Source organism: Gekko japonicus, unplaced genomic scaffold (assembly GCF_001447785.1).
Source record: "Gekko japonicus isolate JY-2015 unplaced genomic scaffold, Gekko_japonicus_V1.1 scaffold646, whole genome shotgun sequence".
NCBI classification, from domain to species: domain Eukaryota; kingdom Metazoa; phylum Chordata; class Lepidosauria; order Squamata; family Gekkonidae; genus Gekko; species Gekko japonicus.
In genome coordinates this window covers 371763-387138 of record NW_015165253.1, presented here as the reverse complement: position 1 = coordinate 387138, position 15376 = coordinate 371763, and positions in this window count along the sequence as shown.

The window sequence follows — 15376 nt, the reverse complement described above, 5'->3', positions numbered from 1 at the left end:
AAGAATTACTTTTTTCATCTGAAATTATTTACTTCGTTTATACCATGCCTTTGTCTCCAATGGGAGCTTGAAGTAGTGTACGTTGTTCTCCTTTCCTCCATTTTATCCTTACAACACCCCCGTGAGGGAGATTAGGCTTTGAGTGTGTGACGGATAGAGAACTGTCAGAAGTACAAGCTGGGTGTCGAAGAGGTAGAGGAACTAGAGATCAAATTGCCAACATTTGCTGGATTATGGAGAAAGCAAGAGAGTACCAGAAAAACATCTACTTCTGCTTCATTGACTATGCTAAAGCCTTTGATTGTGTAGATCACAACAAACTGTGGCAAGTCCTTAAAGTGATGGGAGTACCAGACCACCTCACATGTGTCCTGAGAAACCTGTATAAGGATCAAGAAGTGACAATTAGAACCAGATATGGAACAACTGATTGGGTTAGCATAGGAAAAGAAGTACAACAAGGATGTATATTGTCCCCCTGCTTATTTAATTTATATGCAGAGTACATCATGCGACATGCTGGCCTGGATGAGATTGCCGGAAAAAAATCAACAGCCTCGGATATGCAGACGATACCACTCTAATGGCAGAAAGTGGACCTAAAGAGCCTCTTGCTGAGGGTCAAAGAGGAGAGTGCAAAAGTTGGCTTGAAACTCAACATCAAAAAACCGAAGATCATGGCATCCGGCCCCATCACTCCTTGGCAAATAGAAGGGGAAGTCATGGAAGCAGTGAGAGACTTCACATTTCTGGGATCCAAGATCACTGCAGATGGTGGCTGCAGCATGAAATTAAAAGACACCTGCTCCTTGGGAGGAAAGTGATGGCAAACCTAGACAGCATAATAAAAAGCAGAGGCATCACCCTGCCAATAAAAGTCCATATGGTCAAAGCAATGGTATTCCCAGGAGTAATGTATGGCTGCGAGAGTTGGACCATAAGGAAGGCTGAGTGCCTTCCTCCTCCTCCTCCTCTTCTTGGGCTCCTAAGTCTTCTCCATGTTTTTTTAGAAAGTCCTCCACTTTGAATATCAAATTTATTTTAAATCTTTTCCCTCCCAAAGTGAAGAAGATGCCTTCAGGGAACAACCATCTGTAGGTTATTCCATTTCCTCTTAATAGTCTTGTAAGTTGATTGTAGCTTCTTCTTCTTTTCTCTCACTCTCCATGGAATTTCTTTTAAAAATTTAATTTCTGTCTCCTGCACAAATAATGTCTTCTTGCTTGAGGTTTTTAAAATGGTATCTCTCTTTCTTGTGAAATCTCACATGAATCTCTCTGGGTACCTTATTTCTTCTTGCATATGCAGAGTTCATTCTATAGGCCACGTCTATCTCATCAGAGATATCTTGGGTACTGTCTTCTTCCAGATATGTTGCTAGTAATTTTGTCATTTCCTCTTTCACATCTTCACCTCCCCCCCCCCAGAATGTTTTGGAACCTCAACACATAAGCAGCTCTATCCAATTCTAATCTTATCACTGAATCTTCCAGGAGGTCTTGTTTGCTCTTCACCTCTTGGAGTATTTGATCTACTTCTTCAGATTTATCTTGTAACTGAATAGCAGTCTGCTTTAATGTAGATATTCGTTGGGTGTTCTCCAGAATCTGTTGTTTATATTCTTCCATTTGGGATGTCACTTGTAGGGCTAAAGCATCAAACTTTGCTTGCAGGGGTTCAACCACCATTGGTAATGCACTAGTTATAGCTTGTGGAATTGCATTTTCTATTGATTTATTTACAGCATCTTTGATCATAGCCTGCATGTCTTGTGTTGACATCTTGGCTAGGTTTGTGGCTACTGACTTAGATGTACCTGGAGAGGGTTTAATAGATCCAGAAGACATATTTCCTTTAAAATCACAGTTAGATAAAAGAGAAGAGGAAGAAGTAAGTGAAGAAGAAGAAGAAGAGGACCACCAGAATCAAGGAGCAACGGGAGCAAGATCAAGGAATATCAAGAAAAGAGACAAGATACCATACCACGTGCTATGTTAACAAGACTTAAAGAGAAGAATAAAAATGGAACCAAAAAAACCTGCCAAAGATGGATAAGAGGAAGATCAAAATACTATCTATGAACGTTAATGGCCTGAATGCTCCACAAAAAAGAAAACAAATTTTCCGGCAAATTAAGAAAATGCAAGTAGATGTAGTCTGTTTACAAGAAACATATATTAAATATTCAATCAGAAAACATTTAGAAGAAAAAAAATTGGGAAAGCCTTTGTATCTGCAGACAAACAAAAGAAAAAGAGAGGAGTTGTTACTTATGCAAAAGAATATCTTCACCCAGAAATGACCTATGAATCAGAAGATTGAAGAGTGGTAATAATAAAAATACAGAGACAAGCCAAAACCACACTGATTGTTAATATTTATGCTCCAAACCAACAACAAGAAGAATTTTATAAAAATGTACAAAAGACCATTGCAATTCAAACATATGATGAAATATATGTGATTGGAGATTACAAAGCAAGAAATTGCAAGTAGATAAATAGGTACCACTTCAGTGGGAAGGTAACAGCGTTCTGTGCACCTTGGTGTTTAGTCATGCTGGCCACATGACCACAGAAACGTCTTCGGACAGCGCTGGCTCTTCGGCTTTGAAACGGAGATGAGCACTGCAACCCTAGAGTCGGATTCGACTGGCTTTCGAGCAAGGGAACCTTTACCTTTACCTTTATTTGACAGAAGTCTTGATAAAAAGAGGCAAATAGGGAAGCAGAAAAAAGGTAATGAGCTACTTGGTGGAAGAATTCACATTAGCAGATTCTTGGAGAATTAGAAACTTTAACAAAGAAGACTATGGCTGTGGTCACACACACTAAATAATCCACTTTCAATTAACTTTCAGTGCACTTTCAAATTGGATTTTGCCAGTCCACACAGTAAAAATCCAGTTGGAAAGTGCATGGAAAGTGGATTGAAAGTGGATTATTTAGTGTGTGTGACCACAGCCTGTATGTTTTTTTCAGCAAGACACAAATCATGGTCAAAATTAGATATGGCATGGGTATCAACAAATATGGTAAATGACACCATAGAGGCAGAGATCCTTCCTTTGACATTTGCAGACCACAACCCTTTACTTTTTTTTGTTTTTAATCCCCTGAAAAACAGGGTAGCTTTATTAATTTTTGTTACACCTACGTGACTACAGAAAGGAAAAAATAGGGAAAAGGGGGGAAAAAAAGAGAAAGGGGGGGAAGGGAAAAAAATAACAAACTAAAATAACAAACCCCAGAATACAGACAGTACAAAAGAAAAGGAACCCACACTATAACTAAAAACCCAAGAAAGGAAGGTCATTAACAGTTAGTATACAGTTAGTCATAAAAAAATTAAAGCTTTCGTTTAAGTCAATGAATTAAGGAGATTAGTGAGTCCATTTTAGTAAATGTCTAATTTCTTCTCAGTATGCACAAAGACTTCATCCAGTTCGTTCATAAATCTTTTAGATCATAAGAGCTACTTGGCAACTCTTAGCCGTAAATCATATGCCTCTCTGGCCGCGCCTCCTTCTGCTCCTACTAGGTCTCCGTCCGTCTCTTCCAGGCTGGCTGCCTGGCCTCCACCGTCTTGCTGCTCTTCCTCTTTTGATCCGAAAAACCGCTTCAACCATTCTTCTGCTTTGGACACCGAGTCGATTTTTTCTCTTTTGTCTTTGTATTTAAACTGCACCCCCTCTGGAAAAAGCCAGGCATATTGAATCTGGTTGATCTGAAGTGTTGAGATAAGCTCTTTATACGCTTTTCTTTTCTGTCGAACCTCAAATGGAACGTCCTTTAGGACCCTGATATTTGTTGATCCCAGTTGTAGGGGTTTGGTTGCTGTCGCTTTAAGAATATCGTCTCTTGTCTGTCATCGGAGAAATTTGACAACAGTCTCGCCCGGCAAGTTGTTTTGTTTGATATATTTAGAGTAGGATCGATATGTCACCTCGATCTCTGCATACGCTTCAGCCGGTGTACTGCCGAGCGATAAAACGATTAGCTCAGCTGCCACATCTTTCAAAATTTCTCCTGCCATTTCAGCCACCCCTTGGAATCTGAGAGTTTTGTTTGCTTTTTCCATTTGTAGGTTCAGTAGCTTCCTCTCATGCAGATCTTGCTTTTGTTCCATCAGACCAACTTTTTTCTTCAACTTTTTAGCATCGCGTGCTGTCTCTTTAAGCTTTTCGTCAGTTTGAATCGACTTCTTCACAAGCTCGGTGATCTGCTGCACAACCCTTTAATTTTTGACTCTGCAGGATACCCCGAGAAAAAATAGATGGACAATGAATTTATGGTTAGTAAAAGATACAGAATTTGTTACTAGTTCCAAAAAAGAATTTCAATTTTTTTTTAAGTGAACATCCAACCTGATATTCCTATGGACATAGTTTGGGATGCCTTTAAAGCATATGTGAGGGGCTGGTTTATCAAACAAAATGCATACATGAAAAAAAAGGAAGCAAAAATAAACGCAGATTGAAGAACAAATTAAACAAGAAGAACAGAAGAAGAAATCAGGCCCTTCAATGGAAAGTGCAAGATTAAAGATCAAAAACCTTCAGCTCCAATTGAACTGCTTGTTAACACAAGAGACTGCAAAAAAGTAATGTTTGCAAAACAAAACTATTTTGAAAATGCAAACAAGCCCACCAGATGGTTGGCATGTAAATTAAGAAAAAAGTAAGGGAAAAAACTTATAAAAACATTGAAAAATGAAAAAGGAGAAGAAGAAAATGTTAATAAAGAATTAAAGAGAATTGTTGAGACCTTTTATAGAAACTTATATCAAGAAAGACATTCCAATCAAGATCAGATTAGAGATTTCTTTAAAAAACATAATAAAAAAGAATTTACAGAAGATCAAAGGAAAATTTTAAATTATGCAATATCTTTTTCAGAAATAACTGAGGCAATTAAAAACCAGAAGAGAAAGAAAATTCCAGGCCCGGATGGATTACCTGCAGAATTTTATTAGATATTTGAAGATCAAATTGCATTGCCTTTGAAAGATACTATAAAAAAAATATTTGGAAAAGAAAAATTACCAGAGTCCTGGAATCAAGCACTGATTACGTTAATCTTTAAACCAGATACAGGCGAAAAAGACATCAAAAATTATAGGCCAATCTCACTGTTAAATGTTGATTATAAAATTTATGCGTCCATATTGGCAAATAAATTGAAAAAAGCCTTGATTAAAACAATTCATCAAGACCAATCGGGATTTTTACCTAAAAGACAAATGAGAAACAGTGTGAGAACTATTCTGAATGTATTAGAATACTTTGAAGCCCACCCTGAAAAACAAGTGTCATTACTATTTCTTGATGCTGAAAAGGTCTTTGACAATCTTTGACAAAAACCAACAATATTTTAAGGAATTAGAAAAGATGGTGAGACAATTCATTTGGGAAGGCAAAAAGCCTAGAATTAAACTGAAAGCACTACAAGAAAAGGAAAGAAAAGGATTTGCATTACCTGATTGGCAATTGTATTATAAAGCGGTAGTCCTTACATGGGTGAAGGAATGGATTACATTGGAAGATACAAGGCTTTTAAAGCTAGAAGGGCATGACTTAAAGTTGGGATGGCATGCTTTTGTTTGGTACCAAAAAAGTGGTAATCATAAGTATTTTAAACAATACACATTGAGAGCAACACTAATAAAAGTATGGGAAGAAGCACAAAAGATGTACTATAATAAAACACCAACATGGGTTTCACCACTAGAAGCATTTATAAATCCAATGACATTTACAAAGGAACAGATGTGGAGATATGAAGAATTGTTAGATAACCAAAATAAACTATTGCAGCAAGAGAAACTGAAAGAAAAAGGCATTATTTTGAATTGGTGGGAAAGTGTACAACTAGACTCTAGATATGTAAAAGACAAAAATATTGGATTATATGTTATTATTAGATATGAAAATGCAACATGAAGTTGTAAAAGAAGCACTGATTAAATGGGCACAAAATGTTGGTCACAACATACAACTAGAACAGTGGTCTAAGGTATGAAAAACAAATATAAAACTCACAAAAGCTACTGCATATAAAGAAAAAATATATAAAATGTTTTATAGATGGTATATGACACCTGAAAAATTAGCTAAATGGTACCCAAATATGTCAAATGTATGCTGGAAATGTAGATTAACCACTGGTTATTTATATCATATGTGGTGGACTTGTAAAGTTGTTAAAAATATTGGGTATGGATACACGAAGCACTACAAAAAATACTTGACACAAATATACCATTCATACCAGAATTGCTTTTATTAAATATTGTACCACAAAACTTTAATAAACAGGATGTATATATGATTTTACAGGTTGTAACTACTGCTAGAATCTTATATGCAAAATATTGGAAAAAAGAAGAAATACCAACAAAAGAAGAGATATTAGATGTAGCGGAAATGGACAAACTAACTTTACAATTGCAAGAAAAGCAAGAGGGACACTTTGAAAAGAAATGGGCCAGATTCTACAAATGGTTTGAAAATTATCTTAAAAACTAAAGAATAAACTATGAATCTAAAAGAGGATTATGACAAGATAAAAATTCTCTAAGAAGAAAGGTGCACCAGAACTTGATTCATTATATCATTGTAAACTAAAACTGAAACAAGAGTGTAGACTCCATTGTTAGTAGGTGCTTCTGTTACATGTTTTTCTTTGTCTGTAGTTGTCTTTCTATTTCTAATGAAACTAATAAAAATTCTTTAAAAAAAAAAAGGAAGGCCATGTGCCGAAGAATAGATTCTTTTGAATTATGGTGCTGGAGAAGTCTCTTGAGAGTCCCTTGGACTGCAAGGAGATCAAATCAGTCAATCCTAAAAGAAATCAACCCTGACTGTTCCCTGGAAGGCCAGATACTGAAGCAGAAGCTCAAATACTTTGGCCACCAAGTGAGCACTCACGGGAGAAGACCCTGATGCTGGGAAAGATTGAAGGTCAAAGAAGACGGGGACGGCAAAGGATGAGATGGTTAGACAGTGTTATCGATGCAATGAACATGAAATTAAGCAAACTCCGGAGGATGATGGAAGACAGGAGGGCCTGGCATGATGTGGTCCATGGGGTTCTGAAGAGTTGGACTCGACTGTGTGACTGAACAACAACAACAAAGTGTGATGGTCATGAGGTCACCCAGCAAGCTTCCATAGCAGAATGGAGATTTGAATAAAGATCCTACTCCAGCAGTCTAACCACTATACTGCACTGGCTCTCATTTAAAGTACGATACATGCATTAGTTAAATAAATTGCATGTATGGGAAACCAAAACTTTGAAGAAAATACTCTCCTTGGTCCACTAATTCTAAAAGTGCATAGAATGAATCTAGTTCATAATATCTAGCTCATAAATTCAACAGATATTATTGGATATCCAGATACACATACAATGGTTTAATTCTTCTTGCAAATCTAAATTATTATTGCAGATATATGTTTTGAAATTTAATTTATAAGCCATCAAAGTAGTAATTGGATGCACAGCAGCACAAGGTGCAATGCTTAAAGCTTTCCCAACTTTCCTCATTTGAAGTTATAACTGAACTAAAATTTAGGGTGAGTTTAGGAAGGGAGTCTTTCTCTGCCATTCTCCATTGTAGTGCTTATGAGAAGAGAAGAAGAGATTGGATTTATACTGTGCCTTTCACTACCCAAAGGAGTCTCAGAGCGGCTTACAATCTCCTTTCCCTCCCCCTCCCCACAACAGACACCCTGTGAGGTAGGTGGGGCTGAGAGAGCTCTTTCAAGGACTGCTTTTCAGAGAACAGCTGTGAGAGAACTCTGACTGACCCAAGGTCAAGCCAGCAACTGCATGTGGAGGAGTGGGGAATCAAACCTGGTTCTCCCAAATTAGAGTCCATACTCTTAGCCACTACACCAAACTGGCTCTCAATTATATTTATACATCCATTGCTGGATTATATACACAGGAAACATTGATGGTGATGAGAACATCCCACATATTTTCACCTTTAATGCGGTAGTATCCCCATGCAGCCTGACATGCCGTTATTTGGGGAATTCTATAATAACTGCAAGACAACATAAGGGTTTTCATTCCTCCCAGCCTTCTCAGGGGTTTCCTGCTGCATATCTTGGGCGGGGGGGGGGGGTGTTGTTCTTTTTTGCATAAAAGAGGATGTACACTACTCACATGCGAACTTGGACTGCCACCTCCATTGATATGAACAGAGTGGTCCTTTCACCTATGATCTGTATGTGTATCAGAGTCCATGTAGGGCTCTGAGTTAGATTGGCCACATGTACTCTGCCAGCCAACCTCTAACTATGAACAGTTGGCAAAGGTATTAGAATATTTTAGAATTAGAATATCTATGCGTCATGTTTTGATAGAATTTGCTAAGTACAAATCCATGGGATAGAAACATTTAATAGGTACATATTGAGGTGACTGCTCGACGGAAGTGTTCATATTTAAATGCATTAACTATGATGCTGGTGCTGAGTCATTATGTTCTCTCTGCCTCCCTTTACGGAACTGTATTGGCTGGCTTCAACATGTACTTGAATACTTGGTCAGAATGTTGTGATGTGGATCTTTAAAGCAAAGGAAATGAAACCTGAATCTTTTAAAAGAACAGTGACTAAATGCTATTTATCAGTGGACGTATCATTTTGAAGCACAAGAAACTAAACATCTGGCATCCTTCTGGAAAAAAAAGTTATATTTTCCTCTTGATCTCTTGTAAAAAATAAATATTTTCCTAGAAGTTTTATTTGTAAGATGTTGAGCATGCAGCTGAATCAAGGGGATGTCATTGTAGCCAACATTTTTTAAAGTATCGTTTTGCCAGTGTGTCCACAGCAACAATGATGTTTCCACAGAAAATGAAAGGAAAATAAATTTAAGTTCATACACATGTTATTTCCCAAAAACACTGTTCTATACTATGGGGAGCTATTGTACTATATCTCTTCTGAGGCTCCGCTAAAGGTGTTCCCCAAGTGGTAATTTCCTTTATGTTAACTCCCAGCCGACAAAGAGCAGTTATACAATTGGGCCCATCTAGTAGGTGGTTGTTTTCTAACTAGCAAGATCTTTAGAAGCAAGTGTTACAAAGTACCACAGTCAAAACAAGTCTGGCCATTACATCCGACTAAGGTATTGACCATTTGATGAAATAGTTAACTCAAAACATCTTAGATATATGACAGTGATTGAGAGCTGTGATACCTACTTGGAAGAGTTGAGGTATCAGTTTAAAATTGGGTAAAGTTGTGTAGAAGGTCCCAGGTTAAGTCTTTGATTAAAGTATCTGTAGACGGTATAGATGTAACACCTCAGATTATTGATCCAAGGCAGCTACATACGTTCATTAGGTTTATGGGCTCTCTCACACACCCACACACAATGAATGCTACAGGAAGAACAGAAACCCTGCTAGGATATATGCAAATTGTATACCTACTCTGGGATATATAACAACTCAAGGTTCAAAATAACTTTTGATCTAAATGGTGACTAGCAAATGATCCCATTCAAAAATACTGTATCTAATAAAAGCCAAGAGTTTACTCAGCTGTATAAAGATACAGCTTTAGTACAGTAACAAAATCAAGAGAATAAAATCGGCAAATACAATGTCGAAATCAGCAAATGCAGTTCAGTGTAGATCAAATGTGTTTTTGATGTAGCCTCAGATAAATGAAAAAACTAGAAATATTTTAATTAGCTCCCATGTTTGTTTGTTTTTTGGTCAGTTTTTGTTCGTACTTTACATGAACTTCAAGACAGCATCCTGACATTTTACTGAGAACTTTAATAAACATATACAGATGTGACTCTTAACAAAAATACACATTTTTGAGCTAATCCTAACCCTAGCCTTCAGCATTACAAGTTGACAGAATATTCATTAATCTTACCCCTATAGCTATGGTCAACTTGAATGTATCAGATACCAAGTTATATTCTTCCTATCTGTAACTTTTAATAAAATACTTGTCTGATTCTTCCTCGTTGCTTTCAAGACTGTTATTGAAAAGGCAGCTTTGATAGTGTGCTTTTTCATGTAAACTTCTGTGGTATTTATGTATGCATAGTGTTTGTTTAATGCTCAGTATTATCTACTCTGTATCAAAATAATGTACTTCCAGAGTCTAGTCTTCGGCTGCATCTGATTCCCCATTATGCACTCATAGCCACTGCAAATACTTGCATTGGCAATAGAGTCTCCATACAGGGGGATTCTCCATGTTTTCCTTGGTATCTCCATGTGTGCACCATTCCCCTCCTTCTGCCACCGCTAGAGACGTTTTGCCTGCTTTTAAAAAATGTAGTCGCTATATTGCTTTAGTAATATAATTCTAATGCAATGTAGCAACTATCCTTTTTTAATGGGAAAATGGCAAATGTGATGGGATACTGAGGGGAAATGACACTGATGTAAAACCGTCCTGTCCATGCAGTTGGCAAACCTGCTTTGACTCTGTTCTTTCTGGAAAGATGCTTAAGAAACATCAGAGCAGATGAGGGGAAACCACAAGAGGAGATGGAAGGATGGTGTAATGAGGATGCTCTGAAAATACCTGCTCCAATCTGAGAATCAAGGTTGAGTACCTGTATGGGTACTGTGCCCTCCAATAACTTTGTTCTATAGGCTATATATTGTATGTACTCCATAGGAGAAGCCATGGTAGTCATGTGACTATTATGGCATAGGTTTTTGTGCTCTGTAGCCATTTCACCAGACGTATGAAGTATGTCCTCTGTTGGCAGTTATATATACCTGTGTGTGTATCTACTGTGTGTGCATGTAATATAATGTGATTTACAACAATATATCTTCAGATTTTTACTGTTGCTTATCCTCCCACAGCTGTTACATTACCCAGGAAGTCTAGGAAGATAGTGGTAGTATCAGTTTTTTCTCTTGCGAACAGTTACTGTGCTTATCCCGAATATAACTAGACTTTGTGCAGAAATGTCAGAGAGACTGCCCGCTTGCATTTCACTGTTTTTTGACTCACTATTTGTTGTTGGTTATTTAACCCATCCTTCATCTAGGGAGCTCAGGAGAGCATAAATTGGTCTGCTCTCCTCCATTTTATCCTCACAAGAACCCTGTACAATAGGTTAGGCTGCAAATGAGTGACTGGTGCAAGGTCACCCAGTGAGTGAGGGATTTGGACTGGGTCTCCCAGATCATCGTTGGATACTGCAACTACCGTACCATGTTGGCTCCTGATGAAGTGAAAGTATATGCCCATCACTGCCATTCTAAGCAGAGTTATATCCTCTCCTCATAAGCCAATGGACTTTGAAGGTTGTAACTGTTTAGGAAGGCACTGATAATCTTTAAAATGCCACAAGACATTATTTTTTGTTGTGCCATTTAATTTTACACAATATGTACATATGATTTTGGGGAAATACAGAAAAATACAGAGAAAGAAGGAACCCCGGGGAGAAAAGAGAGGGAACAGGAGTGCCAGAACTTTTGACAGCACCCTGTAACACAGTATGAAAAGGAGAGCCTAAAGTGTTTGACAAAGATGTTATAGATTCTTCAAGACGCATGGCATACTGAGGTGATAGGGACTTGTGCTATCAGACAACCCTTTGATGAATGGGTGATTTTTACAATTGCCCTCTAAACAGCTCTGCTGGGCTGACCAACACAAACTGCCTGCTCAGGTATCGGTATTGGAGGTGAAACGTTTCAGATTGTCCATGCTTAGGCGACTGTTCTTTTACATCACAAGTTGGCCACCCTAGTGAATGCTTATGGTAGTCATTTTCACATAGAATTTCCACTACAATGAGATATGGTATGATAGGTTTGCAGCTGAACCGTGATGAAAACAGAACACATGGACTGATTGCAGATTGGGGCACAAATGGACACACAGATCTGTGCCTGTGGACTTATGCCCCACTGTTCACTGAAGATTTTTGTAACTTGCACGGATCTCCAAAAATTGGCTTTTAATGTGGCTTTTTTCTCCTTCTGTGTCCATGAAATAGAAGTATATTTATGCTGAAAGCTAGCAGAAAAGTAAACTAATTTGAGGTTTATGAGTGAAATGTGGAGTACAGTTGCATTAATTCCTTTGAAATCAACACACACATTTTTATACTGAAAAAATTAGGAAATAGAGCTTGTTTTCAGTAGATGATTCGAAGGCATTCACAGGGGAAGGCTTGAGAAAATGAAAGCTTTTGGCTGAATGGCTGCCCTTCCGCACTGGAGTTTTATCACTGTGGTGCTTGGCAAGCTGCAGATTCAGCAGAAAAACCTCTGCAAACCACAGTTGCCATGGAGACTAAACTCTGTAGGTTACAGCCTACAAGAAGTCTTCTATCTTCCTTCTGAGGAATGCTGCTGTTAGTATAGATAGAAGCATGTTCTGTTAAATCCTGCAGGGAAGTAAAATTTACTCCAGGCCTGTGGAGGCGTAAAATACAGGTGTAAACAAGAAGAAACCATTTGTGCATTATCATAGTACCACATGTATGGAGATGCAGAAAATACATGGCTACATTGTATATCCATATAACAAATGTCACCAGAAGGTGTTATGTTTCTTTTCCTTTTATTAGCAGTAATCTGTTGCTTTTCAATAATCTATGAGAGAATGAATTCTGAATGAAATGAACCCTTTCTCTGACTCGGCTGTATATGTTTCTGGCACCATAACATGATCCCACCTCTCTGCTATAATTTTTTTTCTTGATTGGTTCCTTGGCTCACAACCATCCTGTTCCTGATGACCTAGTTTTAGCTGCACTATTATGCACATGAGTCATGTTTAAAGGGGACCTACCCTGGAGTCTCTTGGCAGAAGTACATGGATTGTTTATGAATAGGGTATTGCATTACATAATGTGGCCATAGTTGTCTGTTGCTGTGTACTATGTAACTTTGTTCAGTAAGGCTTGGTTGGGAACACATTCACAGAACTTATTTGAATACACTCATTTTCGTATTTATATAGCACTTGAGAATATCTCTCAGCAGTGCCAAATACTGACAAATCCCTGAGTAAATACAGTACAGGTCCTGTAAAACTGTTTCCTGACTGGGAATGAGGGAGGGTTTTGTGAACCTTTGCAATATGCTGTGCTTTGGAATTCAGACTAAAGACCAAAGGGCTGCATCATCATCTATCATGTATCTCCAAGAGTTCTCTAATTTGTTACCATGAACTTTCCTAAGAACCAGAAATGACTTTAGATACCTCAGTTGTATGTAGACATAAACAGAACTGTCTGCTTCAAAGACCTCAATTGAAAATGTGAAGCTGCCTTTTCTAAACGCATGATGGGAACTTCTGTAATGCTAATAGGTTAATATCGATGGGTTTCAGACCAGCTCAACTAGATTCTTGACAGTTGGCTTGTGATATTTACACACTCAACCTCAATATTAGGCATACTGTTCCTTTCAAATATAAAACACAGCCCTAAATATTAGGCTGTTTTAAAATGGGACCTATCTATTTGTAGAAAATCTCATCTGATTGGTAAAGAATTTAGCCAGATGGGTGATTTTATATGTTCTTGTGTTGAAATGGATTAGCATGAATGTAAATGTGCAAGGGGGTGTGATCCCCCATCCCCTAGAGTTCCTAATAGACTGCTGTTTCATTTTTTCTTGATTGGAAAGCTGCAGGGAGGTGGTGGGTTGCTTGTTTTTTGTTTTGAGAAAACTGAGCTAGTGCTGTTACTTTGAGAAATGTAACTCTGCCTCATAAGTGGAATTAGCAGCTTGACTTTTGTGCTGCTAATCTCTTGCATGAGCAATTTGGATAGAGTGAAGGAAAATTGAGAAGAGCTTTGTAAATGAGAAAGTCGGTCAGTAAGTAGGCATGCACTGAGTGGAACTAGGGCAAGGGAAAGAACTCTTGCGTAGCATAGTGATATGTATCACGGTCTCCTTCTATACAGTTAATTTGCTGTATCCCAGCTCTCAAACTGAATGGGTTTCTTTCCCCCCCAGAGCACCCCACATGACATTGTCCCCCTCACATTCTCCTTCTATGGTTTTCCCTTCTTTGCTCTGGGGTTCCCAGAAGCTGCTTTGATCCAGTGTCTCTGGAAATATGGGTTAGACAGCATGGACAGGAAGGTGTGGGTTGGCAAATCTTCCCTCATCTAGTGCCATATTCCCTCACATTCTTCACTCAGTTTAGAAGAACACCTGTGTTTTGACAAGGTGGTACAGTTGTCGAGAGGACCACCCACACTAAATGACAGATAGAATGTAGAACATAGTTTGAAATATTTAGATGTAGTTGTACAAAATTGTTCATGAATATCCATAGTTATATCTAGGGATGGGCATGAACCAGTTGACAAATTAAAGTTCATCACAAATTTTGGCTGGTTCATGGTTTGTGAAGCAATGTTCAGGAACTGAAGAACAGCCATGAACTTTCATGAATTTTGATGCAGCTTGTGGTGGTTCATGAAGAGCAGAAAGTGAGGGGTTTAAACCCCCGCTTTCTGCTCTTCACAAAAACCAGCTCAGCTGTTGGGTTTAAATGGCTCTGAGCTTGGGGCTGGCTGCCCAAGAAAGCCGCTTTAAACAGCTGAGCCATGGGAGCAGGCTGCCCCCCCAGCTCAGCTGTTTAGGTCAGAAACAGCTGAGCCGCGGGGGCAGCCTGCTTCCATGGCTCAGCTGTTTAAAGGGGCTTTCTTCGGCAGCCAGCCCCAGGGGATTTTGCTCTGTGCAGCTCAGCTATTTAAAGGGGTTTTCTTGGGCAAGCCAGCCCCTGAGGCTTAGCTGCCCAAGAAAGCCCCTTTAAACAGGGGAGCTATGGCAGTAGGCTGTCCTGCTGCTCAGCTGTTTCCCATATGAGCAGCTGAGACGGGGGCTTGGACTGGTGGTTAAGGGATGCCGTGTTTTGTGATGGAAGAGAGACAGGCTATGATGAATGTAATAAATGATGCATTAAAAATGCTATATTCAGGTGACAGAGCCGGAGCAAAGTACTGGGGAGGCAACAGTGGCCTAAGTGGAGGAATGCCCCAGGGTCAGTTTCATTATGGCTTTTGAGACTTCCAACAGGGATTCTAATCATGTTTGATAAAAGTGAACTGAAAGCAGACTTCTGTCAAACTCGAGATCTTGTTTGCCATGGTTCCTAAATATCCGGGGCCTGCGAGGGATTAGAATTCCAAAGGGTGTGTGTGTGAGTGCGAGAGTGTGAGAATGGCTTTGTTGTAGTGGCAGTGTAACTCTTCCTAAGTTGCCTCCCTTCTCAGGGATGACCTTGGTTGCTGTCTGTGCTTGCTCTGCTGAAATAGATAATGTAATGGTAGACCTACAGGAGGGGGCTGGAATGCACGAAATCTATTTTTTTAAGCCCCCGGAGGGGATTTTTAAC